The following is a 17191-nucleotide window of genomic DNA, read 5'->3' on the forward strand; positions in this document are numbered from 1 at the left end:
CAATTCTAGATCTTATCACACCTGTGGTCACTGCAGCAGCAGGTGAATCCACTTTGTCCAAAAGGGATCTATTCCATTCAATTGCAAATGATCTAGATAAGACAGAGGACAAGATACTGCAGCACGGGACATAGCCGAGTTGGTCAGGTTGAGTGGTGATGAGTTTGCTATTTGGATGAATAAAGAAAGTAAAAAGTGTGAAAGATAAAAAACAAAAGGAGGAAGTGTGAAAAGTGAATGGGCCAAATTGAGGTGCATATGAAGACGTATGCTTTCTTCCAATTCATTAAATCGGGCTAATATGAATCAGGTGAATTGAGTTCTGCTTTTGGAAACTGGGTTAAGAAGGGGTGCACCGGTCCTGGAGGTACTGCAATACCAGGTCAATGCGTGGAGTGGACAGAGCAAGCTCTTTTTCCATCTCCCTGTTCTAAAAATCCATTTAATATATGGTCCCCAGATAGGGGACGTATCAGATATTAAACTGATAAGAACAGATACTACACTTGATCTTAGCCAAAAGGCCGAGAAGCGATAACCAGAATTGGTTTGGGCCTCGAGTGGCACCCTGGCCTATGCCGGACACATCTTAGGGAGAGAGAGTGAGGGGAGACAAACCCACACCTACAGAAGACATTTTGTCACCCAAGCCAACCCTTGAAAAGGCTGCTTTGCAGAGCAAAAACAAGAAGAATGGTGCGTTTTGCAGCCGCCGCCCACTGCAATGAATCTGAATAACTCCTCCTTTTGGGCGCAAGCAACTCCCCTCCCCCTTGCAGTCTTTCCAATTCATGATACATAAAGACGGACAGGACAGGTCGCCTGACTTCCCGTCACTGCCACCCTTTGCCATCCTTACCCGTAGAAAGCCCTTTCATCATCCCCAAACCCTAATCTTTTCCCTTTCCTTCCCAGCCCCCAAACCCTGCCCTCTGTACCCTTCTCACCACCCGCATCCCTTCTCCTATCATCCCCCTACCACCCGGGAAAAAAAAAAAAAAAAAAAAGCTTGCCCCCTCCTTCCACTAGCCCACCTCCCACCCAAAGAGAAACTTCTGCTGCGCAGCTAGCTTTCTAGGCAGCAGCGCTATTGTGATGTCAGCGGGGGGCATTGTGACAAGCCGCCAGTGTTCCGTCTCTTCATGTTGTGCACTGTTCAAACGGAAAATACATCAACAGGCAGACTACAGAAAAGCTTACTAACAAAGGTTAGAGAGGGGCTTTCTCAGAGGGCTTTTTACAGTTTGTCTATTCCCAATTAGCCGTTTAAGTATACTTAATGAAAGTACTAATTCTTTCATAGGCCGCCCATTCTTAGTATTTGACGTTCCTTATATTGCGGTATCAGGCTTCACAGCAGGTTGCAAATCATTCATCACCCATGACTGTCCCCAATTGTGCTCAGAAGCTAAATGTCTCTCATGACCTCTCTTTTAGAATGTCCAAGAGCAAGCAAACTCTTCCTCCAGGAGGGGGAGCCAACAGATCACTGAAGCCATCATCATTGCTCAAAGAAAACACCAAAAACCAATGCATGATAGGAATAAACAGGTAACTTTATTTGGAGTGGAAGCGGAGAGATCGCACCAGATGCCAATTCTAGATCTTATCACACCTGTGGTCACTGCAGCAGCAGGTGAATCCACTTTGTCCAAAAGGGATCTATTCCATTCAATTGCAAATGATCTAGATAAGACAGAGGACAAGATACTGCAGCACGGGACATAGCCGAGTTGGTCAGGTTGAGTGGTGATGAGTTTGCTATTTGGATGAATAAAGAAAGTAAAAAGTGTGAAAGATAAAAAACAAAAGGAGGAAGTGTGAAAAGTGAATGGGCCAAATTGAGGTGCATATGAAGACGTATGCTTTCTTCCAATTCATTAAATCGGGCTAATATGAATCAGGTGAATTGAGTTCTGCTTTTGGAAACTGGGTTAAGAAGGGGTGCACCGGTCCTGGAGGTACTGCAATACCAGGTCAATGCGTGGAGTGGACAGAGCAAGCTCTTTTTCCATCTCCCTGTTCTAAAAATCCATTTAATATATGGTCCCCAGATAGGGGACGTATCAGATATTAAACTGATAAGAACAGATACTACACTTGATCTTAGCCAAAAGGCCGAGAAGCGATAACCAGAATTGGTTTGGGCCTCGAGTGGCACCCTGGCCTATGCCGGACACATCTTAGGGAGAGAGAGTGAGGGGAGACAAACCCACACCTACAGAAGACATTTTGTCACCCAAGCCAACCCTTGAAAAGGCTGCTTTGCAGAGCAAAAACAAGAAGAATGGTGCGTTTTGCAGCCGCCGCCCACTGCAATGAATCTGAATAACTCCTCCTTTTGGGCGCAAGCAACTCCCCTCCCCCTTGCAGTCTTTCCAATTCATGATACATAAAGACGGACAGGACAGGTCGCCTGACTTCCCGTCACTGCCACCCTTTGCCATCCTTACCCGTAGAAAGCCCTTTCATCATCCCCAAACCCTAATCTTTTCCCTTTCCTTCCCAGCCCCCAAACCCTGCCCTCTGTACCCTTCTCACCACCCGCATCCCTTCTCCTATCATCCCCCTACCACCCGGGAAAAAAAAAGCTTGCCCCCTCCTTCCACTAGCCCACCTCCCACCCAAAGAGAAACTTCTGCTGCGCAGCTAGCTTTCTAGGCAGCAGCGCTATTGTGATGTCAGCGGGGGGCATTGTGACAAGCCGCCAGTGTTCCGTCTCTTCATGTTGTGCACTGTTCAAACGGAAAATACATCAACAGGCAGACTACAGAAAAGCTTACTAACAAAGGTTAGAGAGGGGCTTTCTCAGAGGGCTTTTTACAGTTTGTCTATTCCCAATTAGCCGTTTAAGTATACTTAATGAAAGTACTAATTCTTTCATAGGCCGCCCATTCTTAGTATTTGACGTTCCTTATATTGCGGTATCAGGCTTCACAGCAGGTTGCAAATCATTCATCACCCATGACTGTCCCCAATTGTGCTCAGAAGCTAAATGTCTCTCATGACCTCTCTTTTAGAATGTCCAAGAGCAAGCAAACTCTTCCTCCAGGAGGGGGAGCCAACAGATCACTGAAGCCATCATCATTGCTCAAAGAAAACACCAAAAACCAATGCATGATAGGAATAAACAGGTAACTTTATTTGGAGTGGAAGCGGAGAGATCGCACCAGATGCCAATTCTAGATCTTATCACACCTGTGGTCACTGCAGCAGCAGGTGAATCCACTTTGTCCAAAAGGGATCTATTCCATTCAATTGCAAATGATCTAGATAAGACAGAGGACAAGATACTGCAGCACGGGACATAGCCGAGTTGGTCAGGTTGAGTGGTGATGAGTTTGCTATTTGGATGAATAAAGAAAGTAAAAAGTGTGAAAGATAAAAAACAAAAGGAGGAAGTGTGAAAAGTGAATGGGCCAAATTGAGGTGCATATGAAGACGTATGCTTTCTTCCAATTCATTAAATCGGGCTAATATGAATCAGGTGAATTGAGTTCTGCTTTTGGAAACTGGGTTAAGAAGGGGTGCACCGGTCCTGGAGGTACTGCAATACCAGGTCAATGCGTGGAGTGGACAGAGCAAGCTCTTTTTCCATCTCCCTGTTCTAAAAATCCATTTAATATATGGTCCCCAGATAGGGGACGTATCAGATATTAAACTGATAAGAACAGATACTACACTTGATCTTAGCCAAAAGGCCGAGAAGCGATAACCAGAATTGGTTTGGGCCTCGAGTGGCACCCTGGCCTATGCCGGACACATCTTAGGGAGAGAGAGTGAGGGGAGACAAACCCACACCTACAGAAGACATTTTGTCACCCAAGCCAACCCTTGAAAAGGCTGCTTTGCAGAGCAAAAACAAGAAGAATGGTGCGTTTTGCAGCCGCCGCCCACTGCAATGAATCTGAATAACTCCTCCTTTTGGGCGCAAGCAACTCCCCTCCCCCTTGCAGTCTTTCCAATTCATGATACATAAAGACGGACAGGACAGGTCGCCTGACTTCCCGTCACTGCCACCCTTTGCCATCCTTACCCGTAGAAAGCCCTTTCATCATCCCCAAACCCTAATCTTTTCCCTTTCCTTCCCAGCCCCCAAACCCTGCCCTCTGTACCCTTCTCACCACCCGCATCCCTTCTCCTATCATCCCCCTACCACCCGGGAAAAAAAAAAAAAAAAAAAAGCTTGCCCCCTCCTTCCACTAGCCCACCTCCCACCCAAAGAGAAACTTCTGCTGCGCAGCTAGCTTTCTAGGCAGCAGCGCTATTGTGATGTCAGCGGGGGGCATTGTGACAAGCCGCCAGTGTTCCGTCTCTTCATGTTGTGCACTGTTCAAACGGAAAATACATCAACAGGCAGACTACAGAAAAGCTTACTAACAAAGGTTAGAGAGGGGCTTTCTCAGAGGGCTTTTTACAGTTTGTCTATTCCCAATTAGCCGTTTAAGTATACTTAATGAAAGTACTAATTCTTTCATAGGCCGCCCATTCTTAGTATTTGACGTTCCTTATATTGCGGTATCAGGCTTCACAGCAGGTTGCAAATCATTCATCACCCATGACTGTCCCCAATTGTGCTCAGAAGCTAAATGTCTCTCATGACCTCTCTTTTAGAATGTCCAAGAGCAAGCAAACTCTTCCTCCAGGAGGGGGAGCCAACAGATCACTGAAGCCATCATCATTGCTCAAAGAAAACACCAAAAACCAATGCATGATAGGAATAAACAGGTAACTTTATTTGGAGTGGAAGCGGAGAGATCGCACCAGATGCCAATTCTAGATCTTATCACACCTGTGGTCACTGCAGCAGCAGGTGAATCCACTTTGTCCAAAAGGGATCTATTCCATTCAATTGCAAATGATCTAGATAAGACAGAGGACAAGATACTGCAGCACGGGACATAGCCGAGTTGGTCAGGTTGAGTGGTGATGAGTTTGCTATTTGGATGAATAAAGAAAGTAAAAAGTGTGAAAGATAAAAAACAAAAGGAGGAAGTGTGAAAAGTGAATGGGCCAAATTGAGGTGCATATGAAGACGTATGCTTTCTTCCAATTCATTAAATCGGGCTAATATGAATCAGGTGAATTGAGTTCTGCTTTTGGAAACTGGGTTAAGAAGGGGTGCACCGGTCCTGGAGGTACTGCAATACCAGGTCAATGCGTGGAGTGGACAGAGCAAGCTCTTTTTCCATCTCCCTGTTCTAAAAATCCATTTAATATATGGTCCCCAGATAGGGGACGTATCAGATATTAAACTGATAAGAACAGATACTACACTTGATCTTAGCCAAAAGGCCGAGAAGCGATAACCAGAATTGGTTTGGGCCTCGAGTGGCACCCTGGCCTATGCCGGACACATCTTAGGGAGAGAGAGTGAGGGGAGACAAACCCACACCTACAGAAGACATTTTGTCACCCAAGCCAACCCTTGAAAAGGCTGCTTTGCAGAGCAAAAACAAGAAGAATGGTGCATTTTGCAGCCGCCGCCCACTGCAATGAATCTGAATAACTCCTCCTTTTGGGCGCAAGCAACTCCCCTCCCCCTTGCAGTCTTTCCAATTCATGATACATAAAGACGGACAGGACAGGTTGCCTGACTTCCCGTCACTGCCACCCTTTGCCATCCTTACCCGTAGAAAGCCCTTTCATCATCCCCAAACCCTAATCTTTTCCCTTTCCTTCCCAGCCCCCAAACCCTGCCCTCTGTACCCTTCTCACCACCCGCATCCCTTCTCCTATCATCCCCCTACCACCCGGGAAAAAAAAAAAAAAAAAAAAGCTTGCCCCCTCCTTCCACTAGCCCACCTCCCACCCAAAGAGAAACTTCTGCTGCGCAGTTAGCTTTCTAGGCAGCAGCGCTATTGTGATGTCAGCGGGGGGCATTGTGACAAGCCGCCAGTGTTCCGTCTCTTCATGTTGTGCACTGTTCAAACGGAAAATACATCAACAGGCAGACTACAGAAAAGCTTACTAACAAAGGTTAGAGAGGGGCTTTCTCAGAGGGCTTTTTACAGTTTGTCTATTCCCAATTAGCCGTTTAAGTATACCTAATGAAAGTACTAATTCTTTCATAGGCCGCCCATTCTTAGTATTTGACGTTCCTTATATTGCGGTATCAGGCTTCACAGCAGGTTGCAAATCATTCATCACCCATGACTGTCCCCAATTGTGCTCAGAAGCTAAATGTCTCTCATGACCTCTCTTTTAGAATGTCCAAGAGCAAGCAAACTCTTCCTCCAGGAGGGGGAGCCAACAGATCACTGAAGCCATCATCATTGCTCAAAGAAAACACCAAAAACCAATGCATGATAGGAATAAACAGGTAACTTTATTTGGAGTGGAAGCGGAGAGATCGCACCAGATGCCAATTCTAGATCTTATCACACCTGTGGTCACTGCAGCAGCAGGTGAATCCACTTTGTCCAAAAGGGATCTATTCCATTCAATTGCAAATGATCTAGATAAGACAGAGGACAAGATACTGCAGCACGGGACATAGCCGAGTTGGTCAGGTTGAGTGGTGATGAGTTTGCTATTTGGATGAATAAAGAAAGTAAAAAGTGTGAAAGATAAAAAACAAAAGGAGGAAGTGTGAAAAGTGAATGGGCCAAATTGAGGTGCATATGAAGACGTATGCTTTCTTCCAATTCATTAAATCGGGCTAATATGAATCAGGTGAATTGAGTTCTGCTTTTGGAAACTGGGTTAAGAAGGGGTGCACCGGTCCTGGAGGTACTGCAATACCAGGTCAATGCGTGGAGTGGACAGAGCAAGCTCTTTTTCCATCTCCCTGTTCTAAAAATCCATTTAATATATGGTCCCCAGATAGGGGACGTATCAGATATTAAACTGATAAGAACAGATACTACACTTGATCTTAGCCAAAAGGCCGAGAAGCGATAACCAGAATTGGTTTGGGCCTCGAGTGGCACCCTGGCCTATGCCGGACACATCTTAGGGAGAGAGAGTGAGGGGAGACAAACCCACACCTACAGAAGACATTTTGTCACCCAAGCCAACCCTTGAAAAGGCTGCTTTGCAGAGCAAAAACAAGAAGAATGGTGCGTTTTGCAGCCGCCGCCCACTGCAATGAATCTGAATAACTCCTCCTTTTGGGCGCAAGCAACTCCCCTCCCCCTTGCAGTCTTTCCAATTCATGATACATAAAGACGGACAGGACAGGTCGCCTGACTTCCCGTCACTGCCACCCTTTGCCATCCTTACCCGTAGAAAGCCCTTTCATCATCCCCAAACCCTAATCTTTTCCCTTTCCTTCCCAGCCCCCAAACCCTGCCCTCTGTACCCTTCTCACCACCCGCATCCCTTCTCCTATCATCCCCCTACCACCCGGGAAAAAAAAAAAAAAAAAAAAGCTTGCCCCCTCCTTCCACTAGCCCACCTCCCACCCAAAGAGAAACTTCTGCTGCGCAGCTAGCTTTCTAGGCAGCAGCGCTATTGTGAGGTCAGCGGGGGGCATTGTGACAAGCCGCCAGTGTTCCGTCTCTTCATGTTGTGCACTGTTCAAACGGAAAATACATCAACAGGCAGACTACAGAAAAGCTTACTAACAAAGGTTAGAGAGGGGCTTTCTCAGAGGGCTTTTTACAGTTTGTCTATTCCCAATTAGCCGTTTAAGTATACTTAATGAAAGTACTAATTCTTTCATAGGCCGCCCATTCTTAGTATTTGACGTTCCTTATATTGCGGTATCAGGCTTCACAGCAGGTTGCAAATCATTCATCACCCATGACTGTCCCCAATTGTGCTCAGAAGCTAAATGTCTCTCATGACCTCTCTTTTAGAATGTCCAAGAGCAAGCAAACTCTTCCTCCAGGAGGGGGAGCCAACAGATCACTGAAGCCATCATCATTGCTCAAAGAAAACACCAAAAACCAATGCATGATAGGAATAAACAGGTAACTTTATTTGGAGTGGAAGCGGAGAGATCGCACCAGATGCCAATTCTAGATCTTATCACACCTGTGGTCACTGCAGCAGCAGGTGAATCCACTTTGTCCAAAAGGGATCTATTCCATTCAATTGCAAATGATCTAGATAAGACAGAGGACAAGATACTGCAGCACGGGACATAGCCGAGTTGGTCAGGTTGAGTGGTGATGAGTTTGCTATTTGGATGAATAAAGAAAGTAAAAAGTGTGAAAGATAAAAAACAAAAGGAGGAAGTGTGAAAAGTGAATGGGCCAAATTGAGGTGCATATGAAGACGTATGCTTTCTTCCAATTCATTAAATCGGGCTAATATGAATCAGGTGAATTGAGTTCTGCTTTTGGAAACTGGGTTAAGAAGGGGTGCACCGGTCCTGGAGGTACTGCAATACCAGGTCAATGCGTGGAGTGGACAGAGCAAGCTCTTTTTCCATCTCCCTGTTCTAAAAATCCATTTAATATATGGTCCCCAGATAGGGGACGTATCAGATATTAAACTGATAAGAACAGATACTACACTTGATCTTAGCCAAAAGGCCGAGAAGCGATAACCAGAATTGGTTTGGGCCTCGAGTGGCACCCTGGCCTATGCCGGACACATCTTAGGGAGAGAGAGTGAGGGGAGACAAACCCACACCTACAGAAGACATTTTGTCACCCAAGCCAACCCTTGAAAAGGCTGCTTTGCAGAGCAAAAACAAGAAGAATGGTGCGTTTTGCAGCCGCCGCCCACTGCAATGAATCTGAATAACTCCTCCTTTTGGGCGCAAGCAACTCCCCTCCCCCTTGCAGTCTTTCCAATTCATGATACATAAAGACGGACAGGACAGGTCGCCTGACTTCCCGTCACTGCCACCCTTTGCCATCCTTACCCGTAGAAAGCCCTTTCATCATCCCCAAACCCTAATCTTTTCCCTTTCCTTCCCAGCCCCCAAACCCTGCCCTCTGTACCCTTCTCACCACCCGCATCCCTTCTCCTATCATCCCCCTACCACCCGGGAAAAAAAAAAAAAAAAAAAAGCTTGCCCCCTCCTTCCACTAGCCCACCTCCCACCCAAAGAGAAACTTCTGCTGCGCAGCTAGCTTTCTAGGCAGCAGCGCTATTGTGATGTCAGCGGGGGGCATTGTGACAAGCCGCCAGTGTTCCGTCTCTTCATGTTGTGCACTGTTCAAACGGAAAATACATCAACAGGCCGACTACAGAAAAGCTTACTAACAAAGGTTAGAGAGGGGCTTTCTCAGAGGGCTTTTTACAGTTTGTCTATTCCCAATTAGCCGTTTAAGTATACCTAATGAAAGTACTAATTCTTTCATAGGCCGCCCATTCTTAGTATTTGACGTTCCTTATATTGCGGTATCAGGCTTCACAGCAGGTTGCAAATCATTCATCACCCATGACTGTCCCCAATTGTGCTCAGAAGCTAAATGTCTCTCATGACCTCTCTTTTAGAATGTCCAAGAGCAAGCAAACTCTTCCTCCAGGAGGGGGAGCCAACAGATCACTGAAGCCATCATCATTGCTCAAAGAAAACACCAAAAACCAATGCATGATAGGAATAAACAGGTAACTTTATTTGGAGTGGAAGCGGAGAGATCGCACCAGATGCCAATTCTAGATCTTATCACACCTGTGGTCACTGCAGCAGCAGGTGAATCCACTTTGTCCAAAAGGGATCTATTCCATTCAATTGCAAATGATCTAGATAAGACAGAGGACAAGATACTGCAGCACGGGACATAGCCGAGTTGGTCAGGTTGAGTGGTGATGAGTTTGCTATTTGGATGAATAAAGAAAGTAAAAAGTGTGAAAGATAAAAAACAAAAGGAGGAAGTGTGAAAAGTGAATGGGCCAAATTGAGGTGCATATGAAGACGTATGCTTTCTTCCAATTCATTAAATCGGGCTAATATGAATCAGGTGAATTGAGTTCTGCTTTTGGAAACTGGGTTAAGAAGGGGTGCACCGGTCCTGGAGGTACTGCAATACCAGGTCAATGCGTGGAGTGGACAGAGCAAGCTCTTTTTCCATCTCCCTGTTCTAAAAATCCATTTAATATATGGTCCCCAGATAGGGGACGTATCAGATATTAAACTGATAAGAACAGATACTACACTTGATCTTAGCCAAAAGGCCGAGAAGCGATAACCAGAATTGGTTTGGGCCTCGAGTGGCACCCTGGCCTATGCCGGACACATCTTAGGGAGAGAGAGTGAGGGGAGACAAACCCACACCTACAGAAGACATTTTGTCACCCAAGCCAACCCTTGAAAAGGCTGCTTTGCAGAGCAAAAACAAGAAGAATGGTGCGTTTTGCAGCCGCCGCCCACTGCAATGAATCTGAATAACTCCTCCTTTTGGGCGCAAGCAACTCCCCTCCCCCTTGCAGTCTTTCCAATTCATGATACATAAAGACGGACAGGACAGGTCGCCTGACTTCCCGTCACTGCCACCCTTTGCCATCCTTACCCGTAGAAAGCCCTTTCATCATCCCCAAACCCTAATCTTTTCCCTTTCCTTCCCAGCCCCCAAACCCTGCCCTCTGTACCCTTCTCACCACCCGCATCCCTTCTCCTATCATCCCCCTACCACCGGGGAAAAAAAAAAAAAAAAAAAGCTTGCCCCCTCCTTCCACTAGCCCACCTCCCACCCAAAGAGAAACTTCTGCTGCGCAGCTAGCTTTCTAGGCAGCAGCGCTATTGTGAGGTCAGCGGGGGGCATTGTGACAAGCCGCCAGTGTTCCGTCTCTTCATGTTGTGCACTGTTCAAACGGAAAATACATCAACAGGCAGACTACAGAAAAGCTTACTAACAAAGGTTAGAGAGGGGCTTTCTCAGAGGGCTTTTTACAGTTTGTCTATTCCCAATTAGCCGTTTAAGTATACTTAATGAAAGTACTAATTCTTTCATAGGCCGCCCATTCTTAGTATTTGACGTTCCTTATATTGCGGTATCAGGCTTCACAGCAGGTTGCAAATCATTCATCACCCATGACTGTCCCCAATTGTGCTCAGAAGCTAAATGTCTTTCATGACCTCTCTTTTAGAATGTCCAAGAGCAAGCAAACTCTTCCTCCAGGAGGGGGAGCCAACAGATCACTGAAGCCATCATCATTGCTCAAAGAAAACACCAAAAACCAATGCATGATAGGAATAAACAGGTAACTTTATTTGGAGTGGAAGCGGAGAGATCGCACCAGATGCCAATTCTAGATCTTATCACACCTGTGGTCACTGCAGCAGCAGGTGAATCCACTTTGTCCAAAAGGGATCTATTCCATTCAATTGCAAATGATCTAGATAAGACAGAGGACAAGATACTGCAGCACGGGACATAGCCGAGTTGGTCAGGTTGAGTGGTGATGAGTTTGCTATTTGGATGAATAAAGAAAGTAAAAAGTGTGAAAGATAAAAAACAAAAGGAGGAAGTGTGAAAAGTGAATGGGCCAAATTGAGGTGCATATGAAGACGTATGCTTTCTTCCAATTCATTAAATCGGGCTAATATGAATCAGGTGAATTGAGTTCTGCTTTTGGAAACTGGGTTAAGAAGGGGTGCACCGGTCCTGGAGGTACTGCAATACCAGGTCAATGCGTGGAGTGGACAGAGCAAGCTCTTTTTCCATCTCCCTGTTCTAAAAATCCATTTAATATATGGTCCCCAGATAGGGGACGTATCAGATATTAAACTGATAAGAACAGATACTACACTTGATCTTAGCCAAAAGGCCGAGAAGCGATAACCAGAATTGGTTTGGGCCTCGAGTGGCACCCTGGCCTATGCCGGACACATCTTAGGGAGAGAGAGTGAGGGGAGACAAACCCACACCTACAGAAGACATTTTGTCACCCAAGCCAACCCTTGAAAAGGCTGCTTTGCAGAGCAAAAACAAGAAGAATGGTGCGTTTTGCAGCCGCCGCCCACTGCAATGAATCTGAATAACTCCTCCTTTTGGGCGCAAGCAACTCCCCTCCCCCTTGCAGTCTTTCCAATTCATGATACATAAAGACGGACAGGACAGGTCGCCTGACTTCCCGTCACTGCCACCCTTTGCCATCCTTACCCGTAGAAAGCCCTTTCATCATCCCCAAACCCTAATCTTTTCCCTTTCCTTCCCAGCCCCCAAACCCTGCCCTCTGTACCCTTCTCACCACCCGCATCCCTTCTCCTATCATCCCCCTACCACCCGGGGAAAAAAAAAAAAAAAAAAAGCTTGCCCCCTCCTTCCACTAGCCCACCTCCCACCCAAAGAGAAACTTCTGCTGCGCAGCTAGCTTTCTAGGCAGCAGCGCTATTGTGATGTCAGCGGGGGGCATTGTGACAAGCCGCCAGTGTTCCGTCTCTTCATGTTGTGCACTGTTCAAACGGAAAATACATCAACAGGCAGACTACAGAAAAGCTTACTAACAAAGGTTAGAGAGGGGCTTTCTCAGAGGGCTTTTTACAGTTTGTCTATTCCCAATTAGCCGTTTAAGTATACTTAATGAAAGTAGTAATTCTTTCATAGGCCGCCCATTCTTAGTATTTGACGTTCCTTATATTGCGGTATCAGGCTTCACAGCAGGTTGCAAATCATTCATCACCCATGACTGTCCCCAATTGTGCTCAGAAGCTAAATGTCTCTCATGACCTCTCTTTTAGAATGTCCAAGAGCAAGCAAACTCTTCCTCCAGGAGGGGGAGCCAACAGATCACTGAAGCCATCATCATTGCTCAAAGAAAACACCAAAAACCAATGCATGATAGGAATAAACAGGTAACTTTATTTGGAGTGGAAGCGGAGAGATCGCACCAGATGCCAATTCTAGATCTTATCACACCTGTGGTCACTGCAGCAGCAGGTGAATCCACTTTGTCCAAAAGGGATCTATTCCATTCAATTGCAAATGATCTAGATAAGACAGAGGACAAGATACTGCAGCACGGGACATAGCCGAGTTGGTCAGGTTGAGTGGTGATGAGTTTGCTATTTGGATGAATAAAGAAAGTAAAAAGTGTGAAAGATAAAAAACAAAAGGAGGAAGTGTGAAAAGTGAATGGGCCAAATTGAGGTGCATATGAAGACGTATGCTTTCTTCCAATTCATTAAATCGGGCTAATATGAATCAGGTGAATTGAGTTCTGCTTTTGGAAACTGGGTTAAGAAGGGGTGCACCGGTCCTGGAGGTACTGCAATACCAGGTCAATGCGTGGAGTGGACAGAGCAAGCTCTTTTTCCATCTCCCTGTTCTAAAAATCCATTTAATATATGGTCCCCAGATAGGGGACGTATCAGATATTAAACTGATAAGAACAGATACTACACTTGATCTTAGCCAAAAGGCCGAGAAGCGATAACCAGAATTGGTTTGGGCCTCGAGTGGCACCCTGGCCTATGCCGGACACATCTTAGGGAGAGAGAGTGAGGGGAGACAAACCCACACCTACAGAAGACATTTTGTCACCCAAGCCAACCCTTGAAAAGGCTGCTTTGCAGAGCAAAAACAAGAATGGTGCGTTTTGCAGCCGCCGCCCACTGCAATGAATCTGAATAACTCCTCCTTTTGGGCGCAAGCAACTCCCCTCCCCCTTGCAGTCTTTCCAATTCATGATACATAAAGACGGACAGGACAGGTCGCCTGACTTCCCGTCACTGCCACCCTTTGCCATCCTTACCCGTAGAAAGCCCTTTCATCATCCCCAAACCCTAATCTTTTCCCTTTCCTTCCCAGCCCCCAAACCCTGCCCTCTGTACCCTTCTCACCACCCGCATCCCTTCTCCTATCATCCCCCTACCACCCGGGAAAAAAAAAAAAAAAAAAAGCTTGCCCCCTCCTTCCACTAGCCCACCTCCCACCCAAAGAGAAACTTCTGCTGCGCAGCTAGCTTTCTAGGCAGCAGCGCTATTGTGATGTCAGCGGGGGGCATTGTGACAAGCCGCCAGTGTTCCGTCTCTTCATGTTGTGCACTGTTCAAACGGAAAATACATCAACAGGCAGACTACAGAAAAGCTTACTAACAAAGGTTAGAGAGGGGCTTTCTCAGAGGGCTTTTTACAGTTTGTCTATTCCCAATTAGCCGTTTAAGTATACTTAATGAAAGTACTAATTCTTTCATAGGCCGCCCATTCTTAGTATTTGATGTTCCTTATATTGCGGTATCAGGCTTCACAGCAGGTTGCAAATCATTCATCACCCATGACTGTCCCCAATTGTGCTCAGAAGCTAAATGTCTCTCATGACCTCTCTTTTAGAATGTCCAAGAGCAAGCAAACTCTTCCTCCAGGAGGGGGAGCCAACAGATCACTGAAGCCATCATCATTGCTCAAAGAAAACACCAAAAACCAATGCATGATAGGAATAAACAGGTAACTTTATTTGGAGTGGAAGCGGAGAGATCGCACCAGATGCCAATTCTAGATCTTATCACACCTGTGGTCACTGCAGCAGCAGGTGAATCCACTTTGTCCAAAAGGGATCTATTCCATTCAATTGCAAATGATCTAGATAAGACAGAGGACAAGATACTGCAGCACGGGACATAGCCGAGTTGGTCAGGTTGAGTGGTGATGAGTTTGCTATTTGGATGAATAAAGAAAGTAAAAAGTGTGAAAGATAAAAAACAAAAGGAGGAAGTGTGAAAAGTGAATGGGCCAAATTGAGGTGCATATGAAGACGTATGCTTTCTTCCAATTCATTAAATCGGGCTAATATGAATCAGGTGAATTGAGTTCTGCTTTTGGAAACTGGGTTAAGAAGGGGTGCACCGGTCCTGGAGGTACTGCAATACCAGGTCAATGCGTGGAGTGGACAGAGCAAGCTCTTTTTCCATCTCCCTGTTCTAAAAATCCATTTAATATATGGTCCCCAGATAGGGGACGTATCAGATATTAAACTGATAAGAACAGATACTACACTTGATCTTAGCCAAAAGGCCGAGAAGCGATAACCAGAATTGGTTTGGGCCTCGAGTGGCACCCTGGCCTATGCCGGACACATCTTAGGGAGAGAGAGTGAGGGGAGACAAACCCACACCTACAGAAGACATTTTGTCACCCAAGCCAACCCTTGAAAAGGCTGCTTTGCAGAGCAAAAACAAGAAGAATGGTGCGTTTTGCAGCCGCCGCCCACTGCAATGAATCTGAATAACTCCTCCTTTTGGGCGCAAGCAACTCCCCTCCCCCTTGCAGTCTTTCCAATTCATGATACATAAAGACGGACAGGACAGGTCGCCTGACTTCCCGTCACTGCCACCCTTTGCCATCCTTACCCGTAGAAAGCCCTTTCATCATCCCCAAACCCTAATCTTTTCCCTTTCCTTCCCAGCCCCCAAACCCTGCCCTCTGTACCCTTCTCACCACCCGCATCCCTTCTCCTATCATCCCCCTACCACCCGGGAAAAAAAAAAAAAAAAAAAAAAGCTTGCCCCCTCCTTCCACTAGCCCACCTCCCACCCAAAGAGAAACTTCTGCTGCGCAGCTAGCTTTCTAGGCAGCAGCGCTATTGTGATGTCAGCGGGGGGCATTGTGACAAGCCGCCAGTGTTCCGTCTCTTCATGTTGTGCACTGTTCAAACGGAAAATACATCAACAGGCAGACTACAGAAAAGCTTACTAACAAAGGTTAGAGAGGGGCTTTCTCAGAGGGCTTTTTACAGTTTGTCTATTCCCAATTAGCCGTTTAAGTATACTTAATGAAAGTAGTAATTCTTTCATAGGCCGCCCATTCTTAGTATTTGACGTTCCTTATATTGCGGTATCAGGCTTCACAGCAGGTTGCAAATCATTCATCACCCATGACTGTCCCCAATTGTGCTCAGAAGCTAAATGTCTCTCATGACCTCTCTTTTAGAATGTCCAAGAGCAAGCAAACTCTTCCTCCAGGAGGGGGAGCCAACAGATCACTGAAGCCATCATCATTGCTCAAAGAAAACACCAAAAACCAATGCATGATAGGAATAAACAGGTAACTTTATTTGGAGTGGAAGCGGAGAGATCGCACCAGATGCCAATTCTAGATCTTATCACACCTGTGGTCACTGCAGCAGCAGGTGAATCCACTTTGTCCAAAAGGGATCTATTCCATTCAATTGCAAATGATCTAGATAAGACAGAGGACAAGATACTGCAGCACGGGACATAGCCGAGTTGGTCAGGTTGAGTGGTGATGAGTTTGCTATTTGGATGAATAAAGAAAGTAAAAAGTGTGAAAGATAAAAAACAAAAGGAGGAAGTGTGAAAAGTGAATGGGCCAAATTGAGGTGCATATGAAGACGTATGCTTTCTTCCAATTCATTAAATCGGGCTAATATGAATCAGGTGAATTGAGTTCTGCTTTTGGAAACTGGGTTAAGAAGGGGTGCACCGGTCCTGGAGGTACTGCAATACCAGGTCAATGCGTGGAGTGGACAGAGCAAGCTCTTTTTCCATCTCCCTGTTCTAAAAATCCATTTAATATATGGTCCCCAGATAGGGGACGTATCAGATATTAAACTGATAAGAACAGATACTACACTTGATCTTAGCCAAAAGGCCGAGAAGCGATAACCAGAATTGGTTTGGGCCTCGAGTGGCACCCTGGCCTATGCCGGACACATCTTAGGGAGAGAGAGTGAGGGGAGACAAACCCACACCTACAGAAGACATTTTGTCACCCAAGCCAACCCTTGAAAAGGCTGCTTTGCAGAGCAAAAACAAGAAGAATGGTGCGTTTTGCAGCCGCTGCCCACTGCAATGAATCTGAATAACTCCTCCTTTTGGGCGCAAGCAACTCCCCTCCCCCTTGCAGTCTTTCCAATTCATGATACATAAAGACGGACAGGACAGGTCGCCTGACTTCCCGTCACTGCCACCCTTTGCCATCCTTACCCGTAGAAAGCCCTTTCATCATCCCCAAACCCTAATCTTTTCCCTTTCCTTCCCAGCCCCCAAACCCTGCCCTCTGTACCCTTCTCACCACCCGCATCCCTTCTCCTATCATCCCCCTACCACCCGGGAAAAAAAAAAAAAAAAAAAAGCTTGCCCCCTCCTTCCACTAGCCCACCTCCCACCCAAAGAGAAACTTCTGCTGCGCAGCTAGCTTTCTAGGCAGCAGCGCTATTGTGATGTCAGCGGGGGGCATTGTGACAAGCCGCCAGTGTTCCGTCTCTTCATGTTGTGCACTGTTCAAACGGAAAATACATCAACAGGCAGACTACAGAAAAGCTTACTAACAAAGGTTAGAGAGGGGCTTTCTCAGAGGGCTTTTTACAGTTTGTCTATTCCCAATTAGCCG

General features: G+C 46.2%; 11 non-coding genes across 11 annotated transcripts; all 11 read right to left on the reverse strand.

Moving 5' to 3' along the window:
* Positions 1-345: 345 nt before the first annotated feature.
* On the reverse strand, positions 346-536 carry LOC142293011 (U2 spliceosomal RNA). Its single transcript, XR_012751023.1, has one exon. It is a non-coding gene; the product is annotated as a U2 spliceosomal RNA (small nuclear RNA).
* Positions 537-1939: 1403 nt separating this feature from the next.
* On the reverse strand, positions 1940-2130 carry LOC142293012 (U2 spliceosomal RNA). The gene has a single exon (XR_012751024.1). It is a non-coding gene; the product is annotated as a U2 spliceosomal RNA (small nuclear RNA).
* Positions 2131-3522: 1392 nt separating this feature from the next.
* On the reverse strand, positions 3523-3713 carry LOC142293013 (U2 spliceosomal RNA). Its single transcript, XR_012751025.1, has one exon. It is a non-coding gene; the product is annotated as a U2 spliceosomal RNA (small nuclear RNA).
* Positions 3714-5116: 1403 nt separating this feature from the next.
* LOC142293014 (U2 spliceosomal RNA) lies at positions 5117-5307 on the reverse strand. The gene has a single exon (XR_012751026.1). It is a non-coding gene; the product is annotated as a U2 spliceosomal RNA (small nuclear RNA).
* A 1403-nt stretch (positions 5308-6710) lies between these two features.
* LOC142293015 (U2 spliceosomal RNA) lies at positions 6711-6901 on the reverse strand. The gene has a single exon (XR_012751027.1). It is a non-coding gene; the product is annotated as a U2 spliceosomal RNA (small nuclear RNA).
* Positions 6902-8304: 1403 nt separating this feature from the next.
* LOC142293016 (U2 spliceosomal RNA) lies at positions 8305-8495 on the reverse strand. The gene has a single exon (XR_012751028.1). It is a non-coding gene; the product is annotated as a U2 spliceosomal RNA (small nuclear RNA).
* Positions 8496-9898: 1403 nt separating this feature from the next.
* On the reverse strand, positions 9899-10089 carry LOC142293017 (U2 spliceosomal RNA). Its single transcript, XR_012751029.1, has one exon. It is a non-coding gene; the product is annotated as a U2 spliceosomal RNA (small nuclear RNA).
* A 1402-nt stretch (positions 10090-11491) lies between these two features.
* On the reverse strand, positions 11492-11682 carry LOC142293019 (U2 spliceosomal RNA). Its single transcript, XR_012751030.1, has one exon. It is a non-coding gene; the product is annotated as a U2 spliceosomal RNA (small nuclear RNA).
* Positions 11683-13085: 1403 nt separating this feature from the next.
* On the reverse strand, positions 13086-13276 carry LOC142293020 (U2 spliceosomal RNA). The gene has a single exon (XR_012751031.1). It is a non-coding gene; the product is annotated as a U2 spliceosomal RNA (small nuclear RNA).
* A 1399-nt stretch (positions 13277-14675) lies between these two features.
* Positions 14676-14866, reverse strand: LOC142293021 (U2 spliceosomal RNA). The gene has a single exon (XR_012751032.1). It is a non-coding gene; the product is annotated as a U2 spliceosomal RNA (small nuclear RNA).
* A 1405-nt stretch (positions 14867-16271) lies between these two features.
* On the reverse strand, positions 16272-16462 carry LOC142293022 (U2 spliceosomal RNA). The gene has a single exon (XR_012751033.1). It is a non-coding gene; the product is annotated as a U2 spliceosomal RNA (small nuclear RNA).
* Between the last annotated feature and the right edge of the window lie 729 nt (positions 16463-17191).

The sequence above is a fragment of the Anomaloglossus baeobatrachus genome, chromosome 2 (assembly GCF_048569485.1).
Source record: "Anomaloglossus baeobatrachus isolate aAnoBae1 chromosome 2, aAnoBae1.hap1, whole genome shotgun sequence".
NCBI classification, from domain to species: Eukaryota; Metazoa; Chordata; class Amphibia; order Anura; family Aromobatidae; genus Anomaloglossus; species Anomaloglossus baeobatrachus.